The following is a 19,845-nucleotide window of genomic DNA, read 5'->3' on the forward strand; positions in this document are numbered from 1 at the left end:
ACCACTGATGCCATATTCATTGTTTGACAGCTTCAGGAAAAATAAAAGGGAAAGGGAACTGTACTTTGTTTCTGTTGATGTAGAGAACACTTTGACAGAGTCCCTAGAGAGGTGGTGAAGTGGGCAATGAGAGCTCGGGATCAAGGAGTGGCTAGTTAGGGTGGTTATGGCCATGTACTCGTATGTGGGTGCTCACACCCAGGTAAGAGTGAATGGAGATTTGAGTGATGAGTTTTCCGTGAATTTTGGTGTGCATCAGGGGTCAATCCTATATTCCTTGTTGTTTATTATGGTACCTGAGGCCCTCTCACATGACTTCAGAAATGGACTCCTGTGGGAGATGTTGTATGCTGATGATTTGGTGTTGACTGCTGAGAATAAAAGGGAGGCAGAGGAAAGATTTAGGGAATGGAAAGATGGTCTGGGGCACAAGGGCTTAAGACTAAATATAGATAAAACAAAAATGATGGTATCTAGGGATGGGGACGGTACTGTCAAAGAAGAGGGGGAGTGGCCATGTGCGATTTGCCACAAGCGCATGGGAAGTAAATCCATCTTGTGCAATACAGTAATCACTCCAATATCCGGATCAATAGAGCCATCGGTAGGTTCGGATATTGGTTTTGTCCGGATATTGGGCCCCAGCTTATGGACTTGTACTTACGGACCCTAACACAGAGAAACACCTATACAACTCCCTCCGGACATGCATAGCACCTATTTAACACCCAAATCACACCAATAAGGCACATAAATGACTGAAATAAATGCAATAGACACATAAAATGTGGGTTTAGAAGTATGTTCATACATTAATAAACATTCTGGTACTTATGGACTCTAACCGAACCTAACCTAACCGAACCTAACCGAACTCTGAAAAACACATTCCTACTGCACATGCATGAGGTAAGTTTAGTATGGAAAGAAGTACAGTATGACACTTTCTGGTAAGTATAGTATGGGAAAAAATACAATATGAAACATTCTGGTAAATATAGTATGGAAAATAGTACAACATGAAACATTTTGGCTACTTACAGCAAGTCCCTGGCCACCTCGATGAATAACCGCCTCCTCTCGGACTCTGACAGTAAGAACGATTTCCTGAAGCACTTGCACTACACTCTTCCTGAAGTCTTGCACTGAACTTAGTCACTAACACACAGAAGTCCGTTCTTTTCACAGTGTTCACTTTAGTCCAAATAATGTTCCATTAAATTTAAGTGTTGCACATTAACTTTTCCCAAGTTTTTAAGTTTCCAAAGCCAAAACAAAGAAGGTTAGTTACGTTAAATTTCTTTTCTACTTAGTCTTTTCTCCCAACTTGAAAACCTTAACACAACACACCGTTTTTTTCACTGCACAACACTCAAAATTCCCGTGTGGTCTAGTGGAGAAGTTCTTGCTGTTTATTCACTGTCAGAGCCCGAGAGTATCACTGGCAGGCGTCCAAGGGTGCATCGGTGGGTAGTGGTGATGGCGTACCGACTACAGAAGACTCTGAAGACAGCCGCAAACTCACGTCGAGCGGTGACTCCACTGTAGCTGATGTGCTGGGCTGTGGCTCGGAGCATGAGGGCCTGTCTTGGGGAGGCAACGGAGTGGAACCAGGGCTTGGCACAGCGGGGGTCACGGGCCTGAAAAAACTGTCAATCGTTGACTGACGCAAGGACCGGACGATTCTGGCCCGATTGATGATGCGCTGCCGGAAAGCACGCACTTCCTCCACGAGTCCCAAGGGCCCCATCTCCCTGTCGCAGTCCGGGTGTTCCAGGTAGTCTAGGACGAACTCTAGATGTTCCCGGAGTGCGCTCAGCTTGGGGATGGCTGGAGTAGTGTCCTGCTGGGCGGAGTCTGCATCATCATCGCCTTCGTCGTCGGAATCTTCAAGTTCGGGACTGACACCAGCAACCGAAGACGCGATCTCGATATCAGACAACGTCTCATACCCAGGATCGCCCTCGTCGTCGTCCAACCACTCACGAACATCGTCCACATCAACATCGTCGCCGTGCGTACGTAGCCGTGCATGGAAGTCATCCACGTCAAACCCTAGGAAATCGCATCTACATCTGTTCCGAGAAGCAGACGAGACCAACCATTTTCAAGAGTTTTCACAGGGACTTCCTTCCATGCACTAGCCCAGTTGTACAGCGCAGACTTGATGTTGTAGCGGCGAAGGTTTTCCAAAGTCCGCTTGCCTCGAGTGTCACGTCCTTCCCTGCACTCGTCCCCGTCCTCGAGAACCACCATCACCTCGTCCAGGAACTTCCGACGGTACAGGCGCTTTGTTGCCACGATCACTCCTTGGTCCATTGGTTGAATGAGAGCAGTCGTATTAGGTGGCAGAAACATGCACCTAATACGGCCATTCTCAGCAACCAAGTCCTTGTTGCACGGGTGGGCAGGTGCATTGTCGAGAGAAGGGAGAGCCTTTACCTGGTCGCGAGGAATTCCCAGTGTCTTCGTCTGGTAATGTATGACCTCCTTGACGAAGTGATGGTGAAACCAGTCTTTGAAAATCACAGCTGTGAACCATGCTTTCAAAGAATGGTACCATACGACAGGAAGGACATCCATCACCCCACGAAGGCACCGAGGCTGCTTTGCACGGCCAACAATAACGGGCTTAAGCCGGTGCATGCCGTTAGCATTGGCACAACACAAAGCAGATATCCGTTCCTTAGAAAGCTTGCGGCCAGGTACACGCTTCTCCGTCTCATCGGCGAGAGTGTTCGTTGGCACCGAGCGATAGAATAGGCCAGTTTCGTCAGCGTTATAGACTTGACCGAGAGTGAGGCCCTCCCTGTCGATCAAGCCTTTCACCTTGTGCCGAAACTCGTCCACTCCATCCTCGAAAGCGTCCAATGCTTCGCCATGTGCTTTACGGTTAGTAAGGCCATGTCGCAACTTGAACACGAAGAGCCAACCCTCGGATGCCTTGAAGTCTAGGGCGTCGTGAAGCCTTGCAAACTTCTCAGCAGCAGCCTTCAGCTCCGTTCCACGTACCATCACACCAGCTGCACGTTGCTGTCGATACCAAATCAACGTGGAGCGGTCGATCTCTGCATACTTGGGAGTAAACATAACCTTCCTCTCCACGTTGCGTTTGCTTCTCGACGAGAAGTCAGCCGTGTACTGCATGAGCTTGTCTCGGGAACGCTTGATATCAAACAAAGTCGACCGGGCCAGGTTGAACTCGCGGAGAATGCGAGAGGAAGACCAACCCGCATCAACCTTCTCCAATATCTCCCGTTTCTTCTCCAGAGTCAACACCACTCTCTTCCTTTTCTCAGGAGGCGGGCCATCATCACACACACTAAGAGTAGGGCAGAGAGCAGCAGGAGGCCTTGCAGCAAGTACGGCACCACCACAAAAGCGAGCACGTGGGCAGCCATTACGAAGAGCGCAGGTCCAGTCGCGGTGAGAGACAGGCGGGAAGTGGGGAGGATGCAGCGGCGCTCTATCGGACGTCGGAGGAATGACGAACCAAAACAATGCTCTCACGCGGCGCGCGCGGCAAGTTCAAATTACGGACGGCAAAAAATCGTTTTTTTTTCCAATTTTTTTGGATTTTCGGACCATTTTGGGAATTTTTGATCCCAGGACGATAAGGTTCGGTTAGTGGGGATGTTCGGTTATTGGGCGTCCGGATATTAGAGTGATTACTGTATTTGTGATAAGAGGGTGCATACGAGATGTGGTGGTATTAAAGGTACACTGTGAGAAATGCTGATTTCATAAGTGCAGTGTGTCTGGAAGAGCATGTGAAAATTGCTAGGAATGAAAGGACTGAATTTGCTGGTGAGTCTCTTGAGTGTGTGGAAGACTTTGTTATCTGGGAAACCTGGTATGTGCTGGAGGTGGGCTGGAGCTAGCTCTGTGGCTTGAGTGAGGAGTGGTTGGAAGAAGTTCAGGGGGCTGTTGCCTCCTGACACTGAGAGGGCTCTCCCTCCATGCTCAGGGATCTTTGTATGCGGCATGTGTAATGCTGTATGATTGTGTGACCTGTACAGAAATGGCAATGATTAGGTGGATGTGAAGTGGATCCCTGAGTTCGAGGACAGTTGGACTAGGTTTACGATGGAAGAGTTTAGAGGTTGGATGGAGCTGGAGTGAATTGGTTTTGTGATGAGGAGGGGTAGACTGAGATGGTTTGGGCATAAGGAGAGGATGGGGGATGATAACTGGGTGCAGAAAGTGAGAAGTAATAATGTTAGGAGTAGGGTAGCTAGAGACAGACCAAAAAAGGACCTGGGATGAGGTCACTGAGTGTGACCTCAGGGACTAAATAGGGAAGCTGCCAGAGATTAAGTAGCATGGATAGCTGCCATTAGGTGACCAAGGCCGGCCCATGCAAGAATGCTAGAGCCTCCAAAAATTAAATGAAATGATCCAGAGTAAATTACAGAAAACTTACATATTCCAGTGCCATTGTTCTAAGACATTTGCTTCAGTGATGATTTCTACCCCACTTCAGTGCAGCTGAGAGTCATGTTCAGTAACAAAGAACTATGGCGCTGATTTGATTAGTATCAGTACTCACAGAGGATAATTACTGCTTGATAACTAAAGCTCTTTGATTAGCAAGCAACCACCAGTTAATATTCAAGTTGTGGGAATGGCCTAATTCTGTTGGATAAAAAATAAACTGACCATACATATACTGACATAGGTGATTCGCCAGTCTCCACACTTTAATGTATCAATTGTACGGTATGGTCTGTGCAAAAGGTGTGGCATTTAAGAATTCATCCTATCCTACTAACAGGGATGGTGTGTACAGCACTTCTCATGAGGAATAATTGTACTATCATGCATAAGTTCACAGACAATCCCCCATCAGCACTGTGTTCTGCCTTTAACATTTCTCATTCCTCTCCTAATATCAGTGAGTGTCCTTCCTTTTTATGCCATTTTTGTTGTATGGTTTATATTGTTACCACACTAAAATATTTCCCACAACATTCTTCATCCCCACAATCATTCATCAGGGAAATGCTGGAGAGCTTTTGATCATGACACTGCATGAACTCCCAATTTACAGAACCAACTATAGTAATGGAAATACCTGTACTGTATTGTGGAACACATCTCTGACTTGTAACGAGGACTGCCTGTACCATATGTCACTGATATCTTTTTCCCATTCTAGAGCATGGACGAGGAACAGGATAAGGTGCACCCTTTTCCAGGCGGATGAGGATGAGGAGGCGGAAGATGCAAGGTGTTTAGAGAGAAAGCATTTTCTATAACAGGGAGCATCCTGTTACAAAAAGTGATTTCAGTTGTAACTAAGCTATTGTTATGGACATATTTTAGGAGTACTTGTTGCATTAACTGCATTTGCTGTTACCTGCTGTGGTGTGCAACTGTGTAGGTTTGCTGTGCTTTACCCAATGACTTCAGAATAATGGGACATCCTGCAGAAACTTGGCAGCAAGGAATGTATGCTTGCTGTCTAATAGATTTTTGTAATGGCTGTTCCTTAGCAATCTATTTTGCAGTATACATCTTTATATCCTATAGTATGTAGGTTCTACGATGTTACTTCTAAGATAGAACACATTCTATCCATTTCTCCTTTCTCCGAAATCTCCATTCCAGGAGATTTCAATGTTCATCACCATCTTTGGCTCTCCTCTCCTTTTACTGATCCATCTGGTGAACAAGCCTATATCTTTTCTATCCTTAACCCCTAAAGACTGCAATTATTTCAGGCAGGGTACTTCCCACAACCGCAATTCAGGGGTGTTTTGGCAATTTTCACCAAGGGCAAATTGATTGTGCTCTAGCTAAAAAGGAAGAATTTACACACCTGACAACGCAATCTGCACCCCCATAAGCCAAATTGTTACCGCACAATCGCGCATCAAAGTTTTAAAAAGTTTATAATAGTCACCCCTCAAAAACACTCGAAAATGTGAACATTTTGGTAACTACATATTTTTCTTATTGAAACAGGTCATTTCAAAGCATTTTGTCACACCAACCATGAAAACAGGTGTATGTAGGTGTGGGGAGATTACTAGGCTGTGGGGAGCAGGCCTATAGGTACGGAGGTTGAAAAAATAACCAACTTTTCACATGAAATGAAAGCACTTCAGTGTATTCTGTAACATCTTGGCGGTCTGATACCTCTCGGGGGTCTGTAAGGGGTGGGAGGGTAGTGAGGAACAAGGAGGGAGGGATGGCAGGGGCACGGCCAGAAATATAATTCAGGTGGGCCATAAACCCAGCACCCCTCCCCCCACGCCTCGCACTTAAGGACGCAGTGCACTGTACATATTTCGTAGTTAAGAGTTCCGCTAAGTTGCCAATAGCTATTTATGCTGAAAAAATTAGCTGAGAAATATGCTTTTTATAATCATGAAAGGCTTTGTCCACCTCTTGCATCATAAAAGGTACAGTTCCTGCTAATAAGACAGGTCCACCAATGATATACTGCCGAAAATCATCATCAGTATACAGTATATCATCACAAACTGGCCAACTGCATTTCTCAGTTCCTCTCCTTTCCAAAAACTTCATTGTACAAATCTTTATCCTTACTTTTAACACTGTACCAATACATGCTTTTTTGCCATAATCCATATCACGGTATTTTCTCTCTTTAGGGCATGCATGCAACCTGAAAATGGGAAATATCTACTTGTTGACACCCAAAACCACGATAAATACGGCAACTATAAAATATAGTAGTAAATAATGCATGAAAACTAGGTTTTTCCTTGCGAAAGTCACAAATGAAATTGTTGTCCCAACTCTATCTATCTATTGCCAGACGCCTCAATCCCGTTTGGGGTGGCCACAAACAAATCGCCTCCAAGTCGCCCTGTCCCCCGCCATTTCACTGCCCTGCTCCCAACTCACACCCCCCTCTCTCATATAACTCTCCACCCCATCCCTCCATCTCATCCTCGGCCTCCCCCTCCCTCTTCCCCCCTCCACCTCACTCACATACACTCTCTTCATCAGTCTTTCACCCTCCATCCTCTCCACATGGCCAAACCACCTCAGTGTGTTCCTCATAACGCTTCCTGTCACATCCACATCCACACCACAACTCTCCTTTATATCCTCATTCGTCAGCTTGTCTCTCCATGTGACTCCACAGGCTCCTCTTAAATAACTCATTTCCACTGCTCTCACTCTTGACTTGTGTCCTTCCAACAACGTCCAAGCTTCACTTCCGTACGTTAGAGTTGGTATCACAATACTGTCATGTAGTAACTTTTTCACTTCCATGCTCACTTCCCTGTTTCTTATCACTGCTTTCAAAGAACCAGCAATCTTTCTTCCCTGCTGTACCCTTTCAAGCACTTCACCCTCCAAACCTCCATCCTTACTCATCACACTACCCAAGTACTTAAAAGTACTCACATTTTCCTATTCCCCACCATCCAACCTCGCTGTACATTCACTGACTTCACCTCTCTCAAAGACCATCACTTTACTCTTCCCTACATTCACCTTTAGATTCCGTTTCTTACACACTCTCCCAAACTCATCCACCAAGCCTTGCAGCTCCCCTTCGTCTTCACTCAACAACACAGTATCATCTGCAAACAACATGACAGGGAGTTTCCAAACACTATCCTCTCTCACCAGGGCCACTCCAACATCCACTACCCTACCTTGTACCTCTTTTATTACCCCATCCATGAACAGATTGAACAACCATGGAGACATGACACATCCCTGTTTCAACCCAACTTTCAAAGAGAAAAATTCACTTAGTTCACCATCCACATGCACTGCAGCCTTCACACCATCATACATACTCTTCACAGCATTCAACAACTTCCCATCTATTCCATATATTCTTAACACTTTCCACAATCCTTGTCTATCCACCCTGTCATATGCTTTCTCCAAATCCATGAAAGCCACATACAACTTCTTTCCCTTCTCTAGAAACTTTTCCACTAAAGATCTAAGACTGAATATCTGATCTACACAACCTCTTCCCTTCCTTTAGCCTTCCAACTCATCCTGGGTTAAAAAAAAAAAAAAATAAAAATAATAATAATAATAATAATAATAATAATAATAATAATGGTGGGCGGGTCGGGACAATTGTCTATTAATCCTTCAGAACTGCTCTGCTGTAAAAATGTATTTGCTGGATAAATCACATACACACACACACACACACACACACACACAAATATATAACAATTGAGAATTTCACCCACCAAAAAGTACACTTTTAGCTCTAAAACTGAGTGGGAGAGGAAAATTGGCAAAATATGTGTATTTTCAGAAACAAAATTTTACAAAGGTCAAAATGATACCCTTTCATGTTTGCACATTTTTCATGCATTATTCGTGGTTATATAGTAAACTAGCCTTAACAACATCTGTAAAGTTGGGGCAGGGCTATTGAATGGGCACTATAAAATGGAAATGTCTGGGCATTTAGCATAGCAGTGCCCACTGTTTCAACTCATCCTGTGTCCCCGCACTGTCCCAACTCACTCAACCCTAATGTCTGAAAATCCATCGTCTGTTGAATACTTAGTTCAATGATGATTAGTTTACTTCAGTGATGGTTGCCACACAGGGCACAAGTAGCTAAAGCCTGAAATATATCACAAGGAAAATATTAAGCAATCACTGACTTCCAGTTTCTGCGTGCACCTACACTTGTGTAGAGCTAATGGCATGACATATCATTTGTTATTATTACTGGCAGTAATAATATCCTCTACACTGTAATGCATTTGCTAAACATAAACTGACCTTTTAGAACCTGAACTCATGAAGTTCAATATACTTGATTGCTGCAGCTGCTTCCGTTTCATAATAAAGTGATCCAGAGAAACTAACGGAATACGTCTTTTCACTTCCTGTCACAGTACAGCATGCAAGTAGAGTAATTAGCAAGTTGTATGGACTGGTCACTGGTGCAACACGATCTGATGAGAGTTGACTGATGACTGATGGCACTGGCGGGTGATGAGCGAGTGACACTTAACTGATGGCTGGTAAACGTTGCCACGATAGTTTATTTTTCTTGCCACTTCTGCCACATGTAGGCCTAAACACCCGTAGGTACTCCTAACTACACTCAATCCTCGTAAATTGCGGCAATTTGGGTCTGGACCACTGCCGCGATTTACAAATTCCGTGGTTTATAAATAATAACTCTTATGTGAAAAATGAATTTGGGTCTGGACTTTGGCCAACCACCCCCCACAGCACCCTACTTACGCCTATCTAGGCACCATCAAACACAAACATACAAATTTAGGAATATTCAGTGCATGTATTTAATAGAAATAAGCAATGTTAAGGGATCTCACCTTAATCCTATGATGATATTGCTTAAGTGAATGGAGTGGGGTGGTGTTGGGAAGAACTTAGAACCTCTCAGCATGAGGTGGGGGTGCTCCCTTCTCAACACGACAAATGAGCTCCAAACGTTGACTGTACGACAACGGCGGCTGCTTCTTGATGCCATACTGCTTAGAGCACTTCATCGGGGGTTCAGGAGGGGCCATGGAAGGTAGGAGGCAGGGGAGAAGGTGCACAAAAAAAGGCAGGTAGCTCTCGTACTCCAAGGCGATGGTCTGTAGTGTGCGGACTGGCAGGAAGAACAACAATGTGGCAGCATTAGTATGCACACTTGCCACCAGGGACAGGTGGTGGGTGGAGATTTTCAAACTGAATGCCTCGGTTTACGATTCTCCTCGGAGAAGGCCCACTTCGGTGCCTAGGTCCGTGATTTTCGTGACTTAACAGCGATTTACCACGTTGAGTACACCGCTTCCCGTCCGATCAGCGAAGTTAAGCAACGTTGGGTCTGGTTAGTACTTGGATGGGTGACCACCTGGGAACACCGGATGCTGTTGGCATCCCTACGCGTCAAGTGGGGTTGGTGGAGGATTAGTGCCCCTCCCTGTAAAACAATTAACTCTAAGCCGTTGGCCACCCCGTTTGGGATACATGGCGTCTGGCAATGAATGAATGAAAAAACAGCGATTTAAGGGTGCCGGCAGTCTGACAGCCACTTAGCCGTGATATAAGAATCCGTTATTTATAAACACGCGATTTACGAGGACTGAGTGTAGTTAATTACATAAACCTATTAGTAGTGGAGTTTCCCGTTTTGAAGATTATACCGGTATGTCATAAGGTACATAAAAGAACTGAAAATTTCACAGAGTGGCAACATTTCTTGCCTCCTTTCCTGCCTCCTCTCCTCACCCGTCCAGGCGTCAATGGCTCCCCATGCGTAAATTCAAATGTCTGTCTCACACCTAAAGTAAAATAAGTCTTAAAAAGTATATGTGTATACAAGACTTTTATCTCAGACTTCCATAGTTTTTCAGTTCTCCAAATATGTGACATAGTGAGTATTACACCCTTGATTAAACAAGAATTCAACATTTAAGATTCGCAGTCTATTCTTGAACACACGTAGAATTTTCGCGGGCAGGTGGGGGGGGGCCTGGCTGTGCCACTGAGGGATGAGGTAGGGTTCGAGGGGAGGACAAGGCTAGCACGGTGGGAGGAGGGGCAAGAGTGGGTGGGAAGAGACACAGGTGGTGGTGGGAGGAGAGATGCAGGTGCATGGAGGGATGGGAGGGTGATGGGGGACAAGGAGGGAGTAAGGGAATGTGGTAAAGGGTGGCATGGAGGTGGCCCAGGGGGGGGGTGCCCCCCACCAGCTGGGTTGGTCCAATCCCCCCTCACCCCACTCAGGAGTGAATTCTCACTGGCATGAAGCCATGTACTTCATAATCGGGGCGGAGGAAGCGCTCCGCAGTTTTTTATAGGACCCGCTCAATTGATGCAATTAGGCATTTTGGCATATAACTCAAATCACATCAGTTGACGCGATTAGGACTTTAGGCGTTAATAACCCAGAGCAGCTTGTACAGCACCCTACCAGTATCCCTGACTGCCTTGGAGAGAGTTCCAACATACTTGACCTCTTCCTTACAACTAATCCTTCTGCTTACACTGTTTATCTTTCCTCTCCTTTGGGCTCCTCTGATCACAACCTTATTACCTTAACCTGTCCTATTGCTCCGGTACAGCCTGTGGACCGACCTTCCAAAGAAACATTGTCTATGGCACTTTGGAGCTCCAGATTGGGAGGCCCTCAGGCAGTACTTCTTTGATTTTCCCCGGAATGATTATTGCTTCCATGGCCGGGAGCCATCTGAGTGTGCCTTGCGCATTATGGAGGTTATTCTCTCAGGCATGGAAGCATACATTCCCTTCTCATATCCTTTGACTAATGCAAGAAAGCCTTGGTTTAATCACGCTTGTTCTAATGCTATCCACAACAAGGAGAGGGCCTATAAAAGGTACCAGAGCTAACCCACCCCAGAATCACATCATCTTATGTTTCTGCCTGGAATCGTGCAAAGTCTGTTCTTCACTCTGCTAAAAATAATTTCATCCATACTAAATGCTCTCAACTCTCCTACTCAAATTCTTCCTGCTCCTTCTGGCTCCTTGCCAAAAACCTTTCCAACAACTTTACCTCATCATCCTTCCCTCCTCTTTTCTATTCTGATGGCTCTGTAGCTATTTCTTCTACTGATAAAGCAGATCTTTTCGCTCAGACTTTCTCCTCCAATTCCACCTTAGATGATTCCAGTGCTGTTCCACCATCACCTCGCCCCTTAGACATGCTCATGGCTGACATTAAAATTTCTTCAGCTGATGTACTTTTTGCCATCACTGGCCTCAATACTAACAAGGCATATGGGCCTGATGGAGGCCCTCTTGTTGTCCTCAAGAACTATGCTTCAGTGCTTAAACCCTGGCTAGGTAAACTCTTTTGCCTTTGTCTTTCAACTTGTACCTTTCCTTCTTGCTGAAAGTTTGCTCTCACTCAGCCAGTCCTAAAGAAGGATGACCATTCCCAACCCTCCAATTGCTTTAACATCCTGTGTCTCAAAAGCTTTCGAGTCAATACTTAACCGAAAAATTTTAAAGCATCATTCCTATCACAACCTTCTTTCCGATTGTCAGTATGGGTTCCGTCAGGGATGCTCCACTGGCGATCTTCTCACCTACCTTTCAGACTCCTGGTCATCCTCCTTTCAGGACTTTGGCAAAAGCTCTGCCACTGCACTTGATATCTCAAAGGCTCTCGATCAAGTCTGGCATAATCTTTAATTTCTAAACTGCCCTCTTACGGTTTCTATCCTTCTATCTGTGCCTTCATCCATAGCTTCCTTTGTGGTTGTTCTATAGCTGCTGTTGCAGATGGCCATCGTTCTTCTCCTAGATCTATCAACAGTGGTGCTCCTCAGGGCTCTGTCCTATCACCAACTCTCTTCTTTTTATTCATCAATGACCTTCTAAGCTGTACATCTAACCCTATCCATTCACACGCTAATGACTCCACCCTTCACCTTTCCATTCAGTTCCCGCAATGTCCATCTCAGCAGTTACTTCAACAAACAAGGGATGAGGCTATGGCACACCTAATGTTTGACTTGGCACGTATCTCTGACTGGGGTAAAAATAATCTTGTTGTTTTTAATGCATCAAAAACTCAGTTTTTACACCTATCAACCCAACACAATCTTCCACAGGATTACCCACTAATGTTTAATAATATCCAACTCAATTCTGCATCATCCTTGAACCTGCTTGGGGTTTCGTTCACTCGGGACTTTTCTTGGAAAGATCATATTGCATGTCTTGTAAAATCTGCCTCCAAGAGATTAGGTGTGCTAAGTCGATTCCGTACCTTCTTTACCCTTGCTCAGTTGTTGACTTTATACATGGGTTTTATTCGCCCTTGTTTAGAGTACAACTCTCATGTGTGGGGAGGCTCCCCACATACAGCTCTTCTCAGTAGGGTGGAGTCAAAGGCTTTTCGTCTCATCAACTCTCCTCCTCTTACTGGCTCCCTTCAACCTCTGTCTGTTCGCCACACTGTTGCATCTTTATCTCTTTTCTATCACTACTTCAATGGTCACTGCTTCTCTGAACTGTCTGCTTGCATCCCTCCACCTCTTCAACGGGTGCATAGCACCCGTCTAGCAACAAACTCTCATCCCTTTTCTGCAACTATCTAATGCAAGGTTTAACCGTTACTCCCAGTCTTTCATTTATGCAACAGGTCAACTCTGGAACTGTCTCCCTCTGTATTTCCTATTTCCTATGATCTCCAGTCTTTCAAACGCGGTGTGTCTAGGCATCTCGAAATGAACGGATCTTGAATTTGGCTCTCTTTTGTAGTGTTTTTGTTTTTTATTAGAGGGAATGGTTTGCGGGCTCCTGGCCTTTGATTCCTTTTTTCTTGCATTAAAAAAAAGAAAAAAAAAAAAATGATGCCAACCATGTAAATATCAAAAGATACAAATAACGTATCTGAGAATATGAGTGATGTGCAAAACAAATTAGTGAGGCTGAGGTGTGTAAAGATTCATGTACTACTGAGAAAACAGCTCATTTATGAAGAAAAGAGTTTCTTTTCTAAAACCCTGCACTAACATGACAAACTCTTCATTTCAGTCATGCTACCACAAGGTGATTTTACTCCCTTTTCAAGTGGTAGGGTTTCATGTGACTCAGGAAACCATATACAATGCTGGGTGGTAACCATATAACCAAATAATATGGTGATGTTTCATTTCATTTCATTTCATTTATAAAGGCTCCAACATGATGGCCTTGGTCAACTAACAACGGCTCTCCATGCTGCTCAATCTCTGGCAGTCTCCCCATTCAGTCCCTTATCCCTGAGGTCACACTCTACGACCTTGGCCCATGTCTATTTTGGTCTGCCTCTCGCAACCCCAACCCCAATGTTTATGGTTCTCACTTTCAGAACCCAACTGCCATCCCCATCTTCTCCACATGCCAAAACCATCTCAATCTACCCCTCCTCATCACAACACCAATACACTCAAGCCGCATCCTTCCTCTCAATTTTTCCATCATAAACTTAGTCCCCCAGGCCTCGCATCCAAAGATGCACTGCATATCCACCTAATCGACCATTTCTGTATGTCTGAGCCCACAAACATCCTCTTCCTTTAATGCCCAGGTCTCACTACCATACAGCATTACATTAACATATGCCACATACACAGATCCCTTTGCACAGAGGGAGAGCCCTCTCAATGTCAGGAGAGGCAACAGATCCCTGAACTTCTTCCAACTACTAGCTCTAGCCACAGAGCAAGCTCCAGCCCCACCTCCAGCACACAACATGTCTCCTAAGTACCAAAAGTTTTCCACACACACACTCAATGTCAATCCTTCCACGAATGACAATTTCCACATGCTCTCCCCAACACACTGCACACATGAAATCAGTATTATCTCGCAGTCTACCTCTAATACCACTACATCTCTTATGCACCCACTTATCACAAATGCTGCAAATGCTGGAATTACTTCCCATGCCTTTGTTGCAAACCTCACATGGCCACTCTCTCTCTTCTTTGACATAACTGCCACCAACCCTACTGTACATACTATCACCTTTGTTTTATCTCCATTTACTCTCAAGCCTGTGTGCCCCATACCATCTCTTCACTTCCTAAATAATTTCTCTGTCTCCCTTTCCTTCTCTGCAATCAACACCAAATCATAGGCATACAATATCTCCCACAGAGTCCATTTGTAAGTCATGAAAGAGGGCTTTGAACATCATGATAAACAGTAAGAGGTTCAAGACTGACCTCGTGACACACACCAACATTCATGAAAAACTCATCACTCTCATCTCCATTCACTCTGGGTGCTCACACCCAGGCACCTGGGTGTGAGCACCCACATACATAGCCATAACCATTCTGGTCAGCCACTTAATCCCAAGCTTTCTCATTGTCCACTTCACCACCTCCCTAGGGACTCTGTCAAAGGCCTTCTCCAGATCAACAAAAACAAAGTACAGATTCCTATTCTTTCCTATATAATTTTCATGAAACTGTCAAACAGAAACATGGCATCAATGGTCCCTTTATCTGGCATAAATCCAAACTGCATTATATCAATATTCACTCCTTCTCTAATCATACCTACTAAAACTCTCTCAATTACCTTCGTTTGGTCCAAAAGTTTTATGCCACTGTAATTTCCTCTTTCCAGGGCATCACACTTTGACAGTCACACTCTTCAGCCAGTCAACTGGGACAACACACTAATATAAAATCACATTTATCAAATCAGTAACTATGTAGCATGTGTGGTGCTATGTGGGGTGAGGAGAAGAGGTAAGACAAGCTGTGGCACAAAAGAAAGCATATAGTGAGTGGATGGGAAGCAGAGCTATGGAGGAAGCTGAGAGACAGAAGAGAGATTTATATGTAGAAACAGGGGCATAACTAGCTTCCAAAAGTTGGTGGGGACAATAACGATACTAGGGTTGCTAGCTGTGGCAAATGAAGCAAGCCTGTTCAGCTGGAGGGTTCAAGGAGGGTAAGCCCCTCTCCTGAAGAATATTTTTGAGATTTGACAAATTTTAGAGACATTTTTGAGGCCATATGGGATGGTTGGTCATACATTAAGGTCGAAGTATTTAAACTCACTGACTAATATAACTTATCAATGAATTGTTCATATGGCTTGATTTTCATCTAGCACATGCAAGGGAAAAAGAAGAAGAACAGCAATATAAACATTTATCAAATGCGAAAATCAAATGAACATTTTGCACAGCTACATGATTTACAAAAGTATTGTGAAAATATAGCTTGCTGCTATCACATTAATCTAACAGCATCACACAGTACAGTATTAGTATTTAGCAAATGTAACATGAAAATTAACTGAATATTTGCATAGCTAAATTATTTACAAAAGTAACGTGAAAAAATAGCTTGCTGCAGCCACGTTAATCAACAAGTATATCACAGCAGTATTAATACAGGCATGTCCTGATACACAGTACCCCTAGATGCACTACGCCTGTTTAGCGATGGGGGTAGAAGTACCACCACACCCCACCTAACAATGGCCTAACCCCAGTTTAACAATGGATGTAGATTTCTTTTACCAATTTTGATGCCATTTTATACTTGAATTTTGTATTTAGGTTGATTTATAAACCGTTTTTAGACTTATATTAATGTGTTTTAACCCCTTACCCAGGGATACGGCTGGACCGAGCCATGACCCTCCCACAGGGATAGCAGGAAATCTAGACAATACACGATAAATTAGCTACTCCCAGGTCAATGGAAGTATCACTTAGCCTTTTCCCTTTTGTTTTATATATATATATTTTTAGTATGAGAATAGGTCATAAGAGACATTTCAATGGGAAATGAACAGGGAAAAGTACGACCAAGTGCACGTGGGGTGTTGCCAGGTGATAAATTAGCTACTTCATGTCCAATTGCAGTATATATTTTTCAGTATGAGAATAGGGCATAGGGCATATTTCAATGGAAAAAGCGAATGGAAAAAACCTGCTGCGAGTTGCGTTGCGTGGCCAGGCTGTAGCTAGGTGGGGGAGGGGGTAAGGGAGGGGAGGTGGGGAGGCAAGGCAAACACAGAAAAATGGCTACATTGGTAACAATGCATGCGAGTGTTAGCGGTATTAACAGAACTGCCTATAGCTACATACTGGCAGTACTGACAGATGATACAAGACTGCACTTGAAAGCCCGGGCAATTTTAAAAATCTCTGGATCACAGAAGCGATGCCCCGTGGTATGATACTTATGTAACAAGTGTCACTGTAGTGACGGCCCGTGGGTAAGGGGTTAATCATAGGTGGGGTGCACATTGTCATTTTGGGGTACAGTTTACTAAGTTTCATATTTCCAGACTTAAATCTGACAATTTACCCCCCCTGGGGGTAGGGTTTTTTTTCAAGAATACTCCCCCAGTATCCCTGCTTGTCGTAAAAGGCGACTAAAAGGGTTGGTGGAGGGTTAGTGCCCCTCCCCGGAAAACAACTAACTAAAAAAACAAACAAGAAGCCTCGGACAAGGACTGACCAAACGATGACGACCCAGGACCGGACAAAGGACTTGGTAATGGCTACATGGAATGTAAAAGGAGCGAATGATGAGGTGAAAGAGAGAGAGATTGTCCAGGTGCTTGAGGGTGCGAAAGTGGATGTATGTGGAATAACTGAAACAAAATGGAGTGGAGAAAGTGTGAGAGAATGGGAGTATGGATGGGGTATATGTGCAGGAATAGGTGAGAATGAGAGGGCAAAGGAAGGAGTATGTATAGTTGTGAGTAAAAGATGGAAGAAGAGCATAAGACAGTATGGATCGGTTGGGTCAAGGATTGTGTGGGTAAAGTTGAAAGTTGGAATACAAATGTGGGCGATTGTGTGTGTGTATGTGCCAACGCAAGATCGTGCTAGAAGAGTGAGAGTTCTGGACAAATGTAGAAGTGTGCATGGAAAAGTTTGGATGGAATGAGAGAGTGTTTTTGATTGGTGATATGAATGGTAAAGTTGGGAATGTGAAGGTGGATGGAATAGCTGGTGAGTGGGGTGTGCCTGAGGAGATAGATGAGAATGGGAGTGCGTTAGTGGACATTTGTGCTGGGAGGGGGTTGGTGATAGCCAATACCCTCTTCAGGCATAAAATGATCCACAGGTATACATGGCGAGTGATGAGAAGGGTGGGTGGTGAACTGAATGAAAGGAAGGCAATGATTGATTATGTGTGTGTGGATGAAAGGATGTGAAGATGTGTAATGGATGAAAGAGCTTATACAGGTTGGGGGAGTGGACTTTCTGACCACTACTTGGTGGTGGCCAGAATTAGGATTCAAGTAAGATGGAGGAATAGAAGAAGGGAAAGATGAGAGGAAGGAGTAGTTGCAAGGAGAGTGGAAAGGTTACAAGAGGATGAGAAAAAGGCAGAGTATAAGAGAGAAGTGGAGGAACGATTGGGCAAATATGAATTGGAGCAGATGGGAGACGTGGAAGGTGTGTGTAGGATATTTACAGAAGAAATATGTGCAGCATGTGATGTGGTGTGTGGAAGGAAGAGAAGACGGAGGGGGGTGCAAGGAACAGCGTGGTGGACTGAAGAGGTGAGACAGGCTGTGGCGCAAAAGAAGAAAGCATACAATGAATGGATGAGATATAGGGGCGTGGAAGAAGTTGAGAGGCGGAAGAAAGAGTTATTATGTAGAAAGAAAGAGAGAGGTGAAAAGATTAGCAAGAGAGAGTAAGAAGAGAGTGGATGAGGAATTTGGAAGGAATTTGGTGTAAAGTGGAGGGACTGTAAGAAAATGTTCTGGAAAGAGGTGAAAAGAGTAAGACAGGGTGGAAGTGAAGTTAGCAGGGGAGTGAAAGATAAAAATGGTTGATTACTAGTGGAGAAGGGAGAAAAAGTGAGCAGATGGAGAGAACACTTTAAGGAATTGTTGAACACAGAGGATGGAAGTAATGCGAGTATAAGTGGCTGGGGAATGGCTGGGAGAAGGAGGGAGGTGAGAAGACAGGAAGAAATCAGTAGGATAGAAGTTGTGGAAGCAATGAAGAAAGTTAAATCGGGGAAAGCCCCAGGAATTGATGGAGTGTGTGGTGAAATGCTGAAGTATGGGGGAGAGATAGTAGTAGAATGGATGTGGAAGATGTGCAGATTGGCCTGGGAGGAAGGTAGAGTCCCGGAGGATTGGAAGTCAGGTATAATTATTCCCTTGTACAAAGGAAATGGGGAAAAAGAAGTGTGTGGTAATCATAGGGGCATTTGTCTTCTTAGTATACAGTGCTCGTCAGAAGTATGGAGCGCCCTGCGTCCCTCCTGAGAAACAAACCTTTCAACATTGAAAAAACATATAAATAATGCATTTTATTTACCTTTAGTGCTTCGTAGGGTAGCCTTTACGTTTCTTCACGGACCTGAGACGTCTTGGAAGTGAAAGGGCGAGGCTCCTGAGGTGCTGGAGCGGTATTTTGTCCCAGGAGTCACGAATGGCGGCTTCCAGCTTAGGCAGAGAGCTCACGTCCTTCCCTTGGAGACTCTTCTTTACGAGGTACCAGAGGTTTTCAATCGCGCTGAGGTCTGGGCTATTTCCTGGCCAGTCTGTCATGAATGATACCTCGCAGTCACGAAGCCAATTGGTGACAGATTTGGCCTTGTGAGCAGGTGCACCGTCCTGCTGAAACACTCGTGCACCTGTTAGCTCGAAGGAGTCTGGTAAATGATCACACAGAAGCTCCAGGTAAACATCCTGATTCACTCTGAGGTTCTTGGGAAGTACAACAAGCTTCCCCAAACCCTTCCCTGAGAAACAACCCCATACCATGAGTGAATCAGGATGTTTAACTGTGCTTTCTACATACCGTGGGTCAAGTGGGTCACTACCTTTGCATGCTCCTCTGTTACAGGTAACACTAAATGTTGCCTCATCAGACCACAACACTGACAACCATTGCTCCTCACCCCAGTTTAGATATTTATTAGCAAAGGCAAGCCTACGAATTCTCTGGCTGCTAGAGAGAAGAGGCTTTTTCACAGGCCTGTGACTTGTGTAACCAAGCTCATGCACCCTACGAGACACTGTTCTCACTGACACCTCACCAAACACTTCTGGGTTGCTCTCCTTAATTTTCCTTGCACTCACACGAGGATTAAACTCCACTGCACGTTTTAAAACATTAACAGACCTTGGGGAAGTTTTCCTAGGCCTACCAGACCTCGGTTTCTTTGTGGGAACTTCACCACTGTTTTCCTCCCGAAACTGCGCACACCAACGACGCACTGTCGATCGTGCCACACCAACCAATTCACTAATTTCCTTTGTCTGGTGGCCTGCCTCCTTTAGAGCAATGATCTGGGATATGATTTCACTTGATAGTTCACAGGTAGGTGCCATAACAAAGTTTTAAAGGCCAAAACACTGCGGGACACTCAGTAAAAAATGGCGCAATTTGAGAGG

The 19,845-nt window shown here is 44.6% G+C and overlaps 1 protein-coding gene and 1 pseudogene across 1 annotated transcript in view; one reads left to right on the top strand and one right to left on the bottom strand.

The window, feature by feature from the left end:
- The window catches only part of LOC145409682 (U3 small nucleolar RNA-associated protein 15 homolog), a 403,188-nt gene that overhangs the window by 53,000 nt on the left and 330,343 nt on the right, over nt 1–19,845 (bottom strand). The window lies entirely within an intron of this gene.
- On the top strand, nt 9,743–9,863 carry LOC145409723 (5S ribosomal RNA; annotated as a pseudogene).

Source organism: Coenobita brevimanus, chromosome 82, assembly GCF_032717465.1.
Source record: "Coenobita brevimanus isolate Jiangsu-jjx chromosome 82, ASM3271746v2, whole genome shotgun sequence".
In the NCBI taxonomy this organism is placed as follows: Eukaryota; Metazoa; Arthropoda; class Malacostraca; order Decapoda; family Coenobitidae; genus Coenobita; species Coenobita brevimanus.